Raw genomic sequence first — 12,055 nt, forward strand, 5'->3', positions numbered from 1 at the left:
ACCCCTCCTCTCACTGGCATCAATAGAGGGCGGGTTTTGGGGTGTTGATTACCAGCCTTGCAGCTCAATAACTTTCATGTCTTTCTTGTCTATGAACACCATCTGTTTGGGAGAAACGGTACCGGAAAAGGAGGGTGTGCTAAGCGGTTAGAGCGAGGCAAGCTGTGGGTGCGAGGGGGTCTCCTGCAGTTGAGGGGAAGCTCCAGAGGCAGGCAGCTGCGATGGGGTTTTTCCAAACTGGAATCCCACCAATGAGGCAAAGGTGGGGGAAGGCAATGGCATTGAATAACCTTCACTGGGGTGTCGAGCAGGTCTGTCATAAATTAGAATGGTTTCCTGTTAGGAGGATGTGGGGAGGGTCTCCATGTGTGTCTCATTCCTCCCAAACCCATCAATTTCTCTACCCCTCCCCTGCCCGCCCACTGTATAGAGGGACTATGTCCCCAGGGGGCTGGTGCTCATGCTGTCCCAGTCATGGTGCGGGGAGGCATCTGAACCCACATTGACTTCCCTCCTCCACCATCATCTTTCCCTGGGGCACTGTGCTGGGAACCCGCATCCTCAGGCTCTGCCCTTAGCCTTGTGTTTTCCCCACTGGCGTCAAGAACTCCATGATGAGAGCAAACAGGTACTTGTCAAGGGGCTTGTCACCTGGTGCTAACAAGAGTCGCTACTACATGGATGACACGGTGGGAGTTCAAAACACCCTCCAAGGCTAGAGCTTGGGACTGGGTTCGGTGGGATGGAAGGAAGAGGAAGGTTGACAAGGAGCAATGTAAACTCAATTGTGCAGAGAGACTATGACGTCACAGGTGTATCTGTAAAACAAAGAGATTTGGGGGGCCACCCACTAACAGAACCCATCTCGGACACTACAGAATAGTGTCATGTGGCTGCTAAAGAAGCTAAGGCCATTTGGGGCTATATATTAACAATTACGATACTTAAGTCCAGATTAATTAGGGTGGAACATGTTCTTTTTTTTTTTTTAAAGGCTTTATTTATTTGTCAGAGAGAAAGAGCACACGCGGAGGAGGGGCAGAGGGAGAAGCAGGCTCCCCACTAAGCAAGGAGTCCAATGCGGGGCTCGATCTCAGGACCCCGGGATCACAACCTGAGCTGATGGCAGATGCCCAACCGACTGAGCCACCCAGGCATCCCAGGGTGGGACCTCTTCTTAATGCTGATGGGATTCTGGATCATGGAGAGGCATCTGGGCACAACCGAAAGAACTGACATTGAATGTGAAGATTTGGGTTTGCACCTCAATTCTCCTATTCAAGGGTTGGTTGATTTCTTTGCACCACCCATCTTGCTGACCCTGTATCCTGATCTGCAGGACATGAGTTCTGATGCCTTTCTCACATATTCACAGCGTTGGAGAGAGGATCAAATAAGCCAAAATATTACAAAGAGGCTATGGGCTCATTATGTCATGTCCGGTTCTCAGCATCGCATCTCAGGAGCTGTGTGTTAGAGCAGGAGAAGCAGGGAGGGCTGCAGTGTCCTCTGAGGACCCCACGTCTCACAAAAAGTGTGCTTAGTCAGACTGACTAGCTCTGCAGCTTTATGAGCCTTGTGATTGTAGGCTAAGTTACTTCAGTTCCCTGAGCCTCAGTTTCCCTATCTGTGATGTGGAGAATCACAGGGAGTTTGAAGATGATATAAAACCCTGGATATAAACCACTTGGCATAGAAACAGATATTCAAGAATTGCTAGATTCCTCACTTTCTGAAGGAATTGAGGATGCATTACCAGGAGGCGGGAAGTCTGAAGAGGGACCAGATTGTTGTTTTCAAACACTCGAAGGGTGGTCATGTGGAAGGGAGTAAACTTTCTATGTGTTGCTCTAGAAGCTAAAAGCAGTGCATGAGAGTCATGGGGGCTTCTGTTCAATAGGAATTGAGCACTTTCCGTGCTGTTCCACAGAACACACTGCTCCAGGAAGGAATGAATATCCGTCACCATTAGGTATAGAAGTAGGGCTTGATTCACTAGCTGTCAGGGACATTGTAAAAGACCTCCCTGCCACGGCAGACAGGGTGAACGCGAGTTCCCTTTCTACCTTAAAACTCTATGATCCATAACGCTATGTTCCTTTAATTCCCTCATATATGTTCCCACTCACAGAGACAAAACCTATAAAAGCAATCCCTTAGAGGGTTATGAACAGCTACCTCTGTGTACATGTAGTTTTAGAAAATAAACTCCCTCGGCTCTACTTAGAAGAGGCTTGCCAGAGTAATTTGGGGACATTCTTCTTGCCACATTCTCCATGGCAAGCATAGCAGTCTTGGCGTCTCTGATGAAAATCTCAAGACCAGACAGATCAAGTAAAGAACCAATGGCCAAAACCAGACTCTGCCATTAAGAATTTGGAGTACAATCAACCTTGGCAAATCGTGATCTAGGCAAAAGTATATTTTACCCCCTCACCCTCAGTATTTTAATTTACATTTTTTAAGCATATAGAAAAGTACAGAATAATATAAAATATACTTTATGTATACATCAGGCAGATTTAACATATCTTAACGTGTGCCATATTTGCTTTAGATCTTTTCTTAAAAACTAAAATATCACCGATACTTCTGAAGCTTACTTTGCACTCCTCTCCAGTCCCATCTCCTTTTTCTATCCCCAGAAGTAACAACTCTCCTGAAATAGCAACCACAGCCATGCATGTCATTCTCTGTTTTTATTACATATGTATGTATCCATCAGCAATGCATATGTATTAGTTACCCATTTCTGTGTAAGAAATTGCCCTAAAACATAGTGGCTTAAAATGACAATAATCATTTATTGTCTTGAAATAAATTCCATGGGTTGGGAATTCAAGAGTGGCTTGACAGGGCCGTTCTGGTTTGGGCTCTCTTACCGTTGTAATCAGATGTTGGCTGGGGCGGCGATCATCTGAAGGCTGGAATGAGGCTAGAGGAACCACTTCCCAGGTGGCTCCTTCCCAGAATTAGAACATTGTTAGCTATTGGCAGAAAGCTTCAGTTCCTCCTTATAGGACCTCTTCACAGGGCTAAATGAGTATCCTTATGGCACGGGAACTGGCTTCCCCAGAGCAAGTGATGAGAGAGAGAAGGAGGTGGGGGAGAGATCATATTCCTTCTTTACTTAGCCTTAAAGTCTCATAACTTATTTCCATTATGCTCCATTGGCCAGGGTAGCTCCATGTTCCCAGCCAGATTCAAGGGAGGAAACACGGACCCCAGCTTTTGATGGGATTAGTTCTGCTGCAGTGTGGTTAAATAGGAATGTGGGACTGGGTTTGTCATGTGAAATCTGCACCCCTCCCACACTCTCCCCCAACGACTTTCCCCAAGAAGGGCCAGAAGACCCTCTCAACTGAAGCACTGAGAAATACATAAATGAGGGGAGAACCTGAACCCATGAAAAGTGTGTGGTTGCTCTCCTTGTGGAATAGGTATGACAGTACTGGAAAACACCACTGAGATGGGCTCCACCATTTCAATGGGGGATACGGGAACCCTAGAGGAGCAGCAAACAAATGGCTGCGTTCAACTACCAAAGTCAAAGTGGGTGTTCAACTACCAAAGTCAAAGTGGGCATATCTCCTGAAAAGGGCAGCATGAACATACCAGTAATAAGAATGCCTGGAGCTTCAAAGATCTTTAGTGGTGGTGAATTGATCTTGGTGTCCCTAGGAAGACAATAGATAGCTTACTAGAGTATTGCTGGTTTAACGTGACAAGGAAAACTCTAGGTCTGATAGCCCAAAACCTGTGTCACTGTCAGAACCACTCACTGAATCTCCAGATATAAATCAACTACCAGACCCAAGGTCCTTAACTGCGGGGAACCTGGGTCTTCTTGAGGAAGTACATATGTATAAAATGTACATAAAATACATATTATAAACACACAAAGAACTGATGTACGTGTTCTAAATCTTCCTCAAAGCTTTCTCCAAAAGGCCCTGAAACCATTTACTAGAGAGAATGGTGCATTGGGGAAATGGAAATATCTAGACCTTTGGGGACTTACTAGGCACTGGCTCTGAATTGACTTTAATTCCTAGGGACTTAAATGGACTGTTCTCGAACATCAAGGTGAGGGCTTCTAGTGGTCAAGTGAATGATTGAGTCTTAGCCCATGTTTGAGCCACAGTGGGATTAATTGATCCACAGACCATCCAGTGGTTACTTCCCAGTTCCTAGATGTATATTCGGAACAGATGTACTTGGCCCCTTCAGACTCTCCAAATTCTCTCTGACCTGTAGAGTAAGGGTCATTGGGGTAGGAAGGGCTAAATGGAAGCCTATTAAATGTCCCCTCCCTACCAAGATAGGGGAAGTGTAGAGATCGAGGCCATCACCAAAAGATTAAAAGATATGAGGGTGGTGATATTCATCACCATTTAATTCATTTGTTTGGCCTGTGTGGAAGTTGGAGAATGTCTTGGAGAACGTCTACAGACTCTTGTAAGTTTGAGCAGGTGGTGATTCCAATTATAGCCCCTAGCCCAGATGTAGTACCTTTACTTGAACAAATCAACAGGAGCCCTGACACTTGGTACACATCTGTTGACCTAGAAAATGCCTTTTTCTCCATCTCAATGTGCAAGGACCAACTACCAAAAAGCAATTTGCTGCTTCCTGGCAGAGCCAACGGTACACCCTGATGTTCTCGCCTCAGGCCTTTGTCAGTTCTCCTGCCCTCTGCCATAATATGGTCCAGACAGAGCTGGGCCGTCCACACAATGTCACACTGGTGTGCCACACGGACATACTGATTGAATCTGATGAGTAAGAAATAGGAAGTTACTCTAGATGCCCTTACTAAAGGCATGTGCACTTTAGAGGCTGAGAATAAATCTCACATAATTCAGGCGTCCACCACTTAATTGATGATTCTGGGGGTTCAGTGGTCTGGGACACGTCAAGCTTTTCCCCCTAAGGTGAAAGATAAATCCCTGCACCTTGCACCATCTACTAGGAAAAAGGAGGTGCAATATTTGGCCTTTTGGGATTTCAGAAGCAACATATACCACGTGTGAGTGTGCTGCTTTGACCAACCCAGAGAGTCTCCAGTTAGGCTGCCAGCTTTGAGTGGAGACCAGAGAGAACTAACATTCTACAGCATATCTGACTGCAGTGCAAGCCCCCTACCATATATATATATAATATGCTGACCTATCATAATCAAAGAATTCTGAAACAGCCAGTTGAAGCCTAACGCACTTTTACAAATTCCAAGGGAATTGAGTTTCAAGCAGCCTTCAAATATGGTTTCATAATCTGCAACTTACTGCTATGCTCTGGCCTCTAGTACTTTTTATTAACGTTCCATTTTTTTCTCCCAATACAGGAAATTCAGTGTCATTCTTAATATTTCTCCTTTAGTTGCGGCTGTCAGTAGTTATTTCCTTGTGATTAGAGATGCAAATAGGCTCAGCCTTCCTCAGAGGGTGGCTGAGGCCCTACCTCGTTCCTCTGCCGGGGACAGGCTTACCTTGGAGACTGAGAGCTCACAGCTAAGAAAGCCAGTGTTTGGAGAAGAAATGACATCAAAGAAGCCCCCTGAGTGGTAGCTACCGTGTGCGCAACAGGGGGCCCCACTTAATATTTCCTGTTCACTGGTGCCTCTGTGTCCTGATGCTGATGCTGCAGAGATACGGAGTGGAATATTCAAGCAAATTATTTTACTCACATTCACTCAACAGATGTATTTATTGAGCACCCACTCTCAGCTCAAGACTTTTACGTGTGTTGCTTCTTATGATCTCTCCTGGAGCACTAAGGAAGCAGGACAGGAACAGGCACTTGGGGGAAGGACAGGTGACAGCAGGTGATCACAGTACAAGCAGGAACGTGAGCACAGATGGGAGGGAGCCTTACACGGGCAGTCACAGAGGGCGCGGACAGGAGAGGGACTATCCTCCCTTGCTGCCTGGAGGTCATGGTTGGTTCTCTGTGGGTAAGTCTCCCTGCTCAGCTGGCTGGCGAGGAGAAGACCCCCCTTCTCACCAGGGCTCTTGTCTCAGTGTTACATCGAACCTGCGACCTTGTCTGAGTCAAATCAGGACAGTCACCTCCTACTCTACCCAGGTAAGGATCCCAGGTCCCCCTCCAGCCCGCTACCCTCACCTATGAAGCCACACAACACAGTGGGTCCAAATTTAACCCGAAAAATTTCCAAGGAAGGGGTGGAGGGAAGTGGCATCCTACGGCCTTGCTCTCCCAAGTGGGCCCCCTGATGGGCACCCCCAGCAGCTCCTGGAAGTTTATAGGGAATGCAGACTCTCAGGCCCCACCCCCGGCCTCCTGAGTCAGAATCCACATTCTGACAAGACCCCCCAGGCGATTCCTATGCACAGTCAAGGTTTGAAAGCGCTGACTTGGGGACACCTATATGGGTGGGGAGCAAAGTGCTGACTTCCCTTCCCTCCCCAACTTCTTCATACACCCCTCCCCCCTTAGATACTGTACTGCTGTGGGAAGACAGGGACTTGCTATAGGGCCTGAGGAGGAGGCGAGTGAAGAAGCACCCTCCGGGAGAGGCATTTGCCTCAAAGTAAAGGCCAGGTGGGTAGATCAGGTTCCAGAAATTCTGGCGAATTGAGGGGGTTGGGGATGCATGGCTCTCTTGCCCTGGAAATATCCTCTGAAAGAGGAATTTCTGACCCGCTTACTGGACACACTCGTCCCGCACAGAGGTGAGAAAGCTGCTCGCAAGCCCACGAACAGCAACCCTGGCCGCCTGTGACGGTCGCCTGGACGGGCCACAGAAGGCCACATCTGGTCCCCAGCTGCAAAGAGCCCTTTTCAAACGTGTGGGTGGGGCCCTGAAACTTGGATTGCTCCAAGTGCCCAGGAGATTCTCATGGGTGGCCAGGCCTGGAAACCACTGATGATGAGAAACTTCGAACATGAAATATAGAAACTTAAGTTAGAAAAGCCCTAGGCCTACCCCAGCTGCTCCCTTCCTACCACTGGGCTCTTCCCTCCTCTCCCTAACTCCCCTCTCATTTGGCAAGAAATGGTAAAAGACGGAGGGGGGTCTCCACAGAGCAATGGGGGCTCTAAGACTCAGGACCGAGCAGCATGAGGCTGGGCTGCAAGTTGCAAGTGAGAGTCACTTCTGACGGGAAAAGCCATCAGATCCCGGAGGAGGGGCGGGCGGACAGTCCGGCTCTCTCCATGCTGTGTCCCTGGGCGAGGTCCAGTCTGGAGCTGGGAAGAATTACAGGTGCTGTCTGGAGCCCCACTACTGGGCAGTTTCGTACCTATCTTTTTATCTGAGACTGTTTGTTTTTCAAATTTCCTCTTAAACCCCTTAATCTCCATTTTACATCTTACCTGTCAGAGTCCCCATTGGGATTCTCAGTTTGCAAGTTCCTATGAGTTGCTGGAACGATACAAATTTATTTATTTATTTGTTTGTTTGTTTATTTATTTTACCAATTTGGACCACAACTTTAAACTGGCCAATCCATCAAAAACCACTTGAAGCGCACGTGGGGTGTGTGTGGAGAGGGTGGGTCTGCACCCACTGAGGGAGAAGTTGTGGGCAGGAGCTAGGTGCAGGGCACCTCATAACAACCCCTGTTTGTTTTTTTTTAAGATTTTATTTATTTATTTGAGAGAGAGAATGAGATATATATAGAGAACATGAGGGTCAGAGGGAGAAGCAGACTCCCTGCTGAGCAGGAAGCCCGATGTGGGACCCGATCCCAGGACTCCAGGATCATGACCTGAGCCGAAGGCAGTCGCTTAACCAACTGAGCCACCCAGGCACCCAATAACCCCTGTTGTTTAATCAAAGCAAATGTGATTCCATAGGCCCAGGAAATCGGCACCCCCCGTGTTTCTCCCTCACCTACCAAGGCATCTGCAATGACCCCATTTGTATTCACTCTCTGGACGTAGAGGGCCCTCTTGTCTAAATTTTCCACCTCTAGGATCTCAGTCTGGGAGGAAGTCTAGAAATGTCTGAGAGAGACCTTTCTCATGGGAAGAATATGGTCAGACCGGGCTTCTATGAAGCAATCGATTCAAGAGATTCTTTGAAAATAAAATTCGAAACCACAGAGGAGAATATTTTCCATGGGAATATTTATTCCACTTAGTTCTTGAGTAGCCAAGACTACTCACGGTGACCTTTAAGGTAGCACCCAACCTCACTCCCAAAGGGCCAGAGGGCAAGCGACAAGCAAACGCTTGGAAAACACCAACTTTCTACATACGTGTAAGGAAGCTCTTTTATGGGTCTTTGCTCCGCTTTAAAATGTTTCACAGTGGCTCATTCACTTTCTATTAAAAATTGGAAAGTAGAGGGGCACCTGGGTGGCTCAGTCAGTTACACGTCCAACTCTTGCTTTCAGTTCAGGTCATGATCTCAGGGTGGTGAGATCGAGCTCTGCATCGGGCTCTGCGCCAAGCATGGAACCCATTTAAGATTCTCCCTCCCCCTCTCCCTTTACCCCTCCCCCTCTCCCTTTACGTCTCCCCTTCTCCCTTTACTCCTCCCCCTTCTTTCTCTCTCTCAAAAAAAAAAAAATTGGAAAGTAGAAAATATAACATTGTAAGCATAAAAATGTGAAAAATTATCTTTTACTGCTATTTTCCATTTTTGGTTCCCATGTTGACTTGAAAAGGCATCTGGCCTAGGTACAATGCATGAAGTGGGACCATGAAGCATAGCTTTGCACTCACAGGGATTACATTACCCCATCTTAAGGATGATTTGTTAACTCTGAGAGTGAATCACCAGGCTCCGTTTGGGTCTCTCATCCACTGCTGAGCTCCCGTCGAATGCTCCCAGAGCTACCAGGTAGGAGCTCTAAACGGCAGCCTGATTCTGTTATGATGCGTTTTTTCCTTAGTGAGAAGCCAGACCCAATCTGCCTTTAAATCCACTGATCTAATCAAGAGCTCTTGAAATCGATAACCAAGAGGGAGGGAGATATATACGCAGCCACAGCAGACAAACAGATCTGTGGAGGATATCAGACATGTTGCAGCAAAACAGAAAAATAACCAAGGAAGCTCCCAGTGAATCTCAGGGGAAGAAGAGGCTCAGCTATTTCTATACCAGTGCACGAATCAGGGAAGTAGATAAACATCAACTTGAGATTTTAAAGAAGGCAGGAATTCTTCTTCATAGTTGGGTTTGAGGAATGAAACGTACAAAGGAATAAAGCAGTGGGGGACTGTGTGTTTTTTCCAAATATGAATACCTAGTAAAAATCCTGCAGTCTGGACATTGACAAACTGATTCTAAACTTTACATGCAGAGGCAAAAAAGACCCAGAAGAGCCACTCAGTGCTGAAGGAGAAGAACAAAGTTGGAGGGCTGATATTGTCTGACTTCAAGACTTAACTATAAAGCTAGAGTAATTAGTGTGGTATCAGTGAAAGAATGGACACATGGATCAATGGAACAGAGTAGAGAGCCCAGAAATAGACCCACATAAATACAGTCAACTGATCTTTGACAAAGGAGCAAAAGCAATACAATGGAGCGAAGACAGTCTTTCAAAACAAATGGTGCTAGGATAACTGCACATCCACATGCAAAACAATGAATCTAGACACAGACCTTACACCCTCTATAAAAATCAACTCAAAACGGGTCATAGACCTAAATGTAAAATACAAAACTGTCAGATACCTAGAGGATAAAAGGAGAAATATCTAGCTGATTTTGGGTATGGCAATGTCTTTTTAGATATAACACCAAAGCCATCATCCATGAAACACATACTTGACAAGCTGGACTTCATGAAAATAAACACTTCTGCTCAGCAAAAGACAATAGCAAGAGAAGACAAGCCACAGACTGGGAGAAAATATTTGCAAAAGGCACATGTGGTAAAGGACTATTACCCAAAAGATACAAAGAACTCTCAAAATTCAACAATGAAGAAACAGCCTGATTTAAAAATGGACCAAAGACCTTAACAGATTCCTTACCACAGGAGATATACAGATGGGAAATAAGCATATGAAAGGTGTTTCATGTCATATGTCATTGGGGAAATGCAAAGTAAAGCAACATGAGATACTGACTACACATCCATTAGAATGGCCCAAATCTGGAACACTGAAATACGAAATTCTGGCAAGGATGTGGAACAATGGGAACTTTCAGACATCACTGGCGAGAATGCAAAGTGGTACAGCTACTTGGCAAGACAGTTCGGTAGTTTCTTACAAAACTAAACATACTCTTATGTAAGATCCAGTATGCTCCTTGGTATTTACCCAGACCTGAAAACTTATGTCCACACCAAAGCTGTATATGAATGTTTATAACGACTTTGCTTATTGCCAAACCTGGAGGCAACCAAGATATTCTTTGGTAGATGAAGGGATAAATATACTGCAGCACATCCATACAGTGAAATCATATTATTCTGTGATAAAAATAAATGAGCCATCGAGACATAAAAAGACGCAAACAATGAATCACGGAACACTACATCAAAAACTAATGATGTAATGTATGGTGATTAACATAATAAAATAAAATTAAAAAAAAAGATATGGAAGAAACTTAAAAGCAAATAATTAAGTGAAAGAAAGCAACCCGAAAAGGCTACACATACTGTGTGAGTCCAACCCCAGGACATTCTGGAAAAGGCAAAATTGCGGAAGCAATAAGAAAGATCAGTGGTTGCCAGGGGTTGGGGGATGGAAGGGTGAAGACGCAGAGCACAGGGGTTTTCGACAGTGAAACTATTCTGTATGATATTATAATGATGGGTACATGCCATCATACATTTGTCAAAGCTCATGGGATGTACAACACCAAGAGTGAACCCTGATGTGAGCTATGGACTTCAGGTGGTAATGACGGGCTGATGTAGGTTCGTTCGTCCATCGTAACAGATACACTACTACTGTGTGGCAGACATCAATGGTGGGGAGGTACTGTGTTTGGGCCAACAGGGAATACATGAGAAATCTCTGCACTTCCCATTCAATTTTGCCATAACCTAAAACTGCGCTAAAAAATAAAGTCCATTCAAAGAAATTCCTGCCGAACAGCGAAAGCTAAGCACTTTGGGGAAAGCACGAAGTCTGACAAGAGGCTTGCAGTGGATGGCACTGGGTGATGGCGGAGGGAAGCCCAGAGGAAACCCAATAGAAGCTGAGCCACAGAGAGCATGGGAGGGAGTGTCCCATGCCCACACTTGTGCAGAACCGCACAGAACAGGCGCTGAGGCAAGATCAAGCGTATAAGGGATTTCTGCTCTCTTCTTATCATCCTAAAGCTTCCTGTGGCTAAAGGCTGAGCCTCCAAGGCAGAATGTTGCTGTCATAGGATGTGTTTGCAACAAGGTAGGGATGCAAATGCGACATTCAGAGAAAATAGAGAACTCATGGCTAAAGATGATAGGAAAGAATGTTCAAGATGACTGGGAGGCAATCACTCGATCCTCAGTATTTAAACTCCAGTTATCTTTTGTTTCATTTTATATTTATTTATTTGAGAGACAGTGAGCGAGCAAGAGAGAAATGGAGCAGGGGGAAGGGTAGAGGGAGAAGCAGACTCCCCTCTAAGCAGGGAGCCCGACATGGGGCTGGATCCCCGGACTCCGGGATCATGACCTGAGCAGAAGGCAGATGCTTAACCGACTGAGCCCAGGCGCCCCTAAACTCCAGTGATCTCAAGGAAGAAAGGGTAAAGTTCTATTTGATCAAAAGGAGCATCCAATAAACTCTTGCCCCACCTTGACATTAATTCTGGAAACAAGGAAACTGAGTCTGAGTCAGTTACAGACTACAGATCTCGTAGGTGGAGGCAGGGCTTAAACCTCCATGTGACTGCAAATCCCTCCCCTCACTGCACCCTGCCTCACCCCAACCCACGCCTCTTACTGGAAACGGAGGGAACCTGCTGAACCCAAAGAGTGCGGTGGCTGGATCTCTGCCCGGAATTTCTGGATGCGACTCGACTGACTGTCCCCTGCCCCGGGCCAGAGGCTGCTTGGTTAAGAGGTGTTCCAGCAGAAACCAGATGGTCACGGATGCAGGCGTTAGCATCAGACTGGAAAATGGCGACAGGAAGGGG

This window comes from Eumetopias jubatus, unplaced genomic scaffold (assembly GCF_037043125.1).
Source record: "Eumetopias jubatus isolate StellerSeaLion01/CBP00866 unplaced genomic scaffold, mEumJub1_p1.0 scaffold_16, whole genome shotgun sequence".
NCBI classification, from domain to species: domain Eukaryota; kingdom Metazoa; phylum Chordata; class Mammalia; order Carnivora; family Otariidae; genus Eumetopias; species Eumetopias jubatus.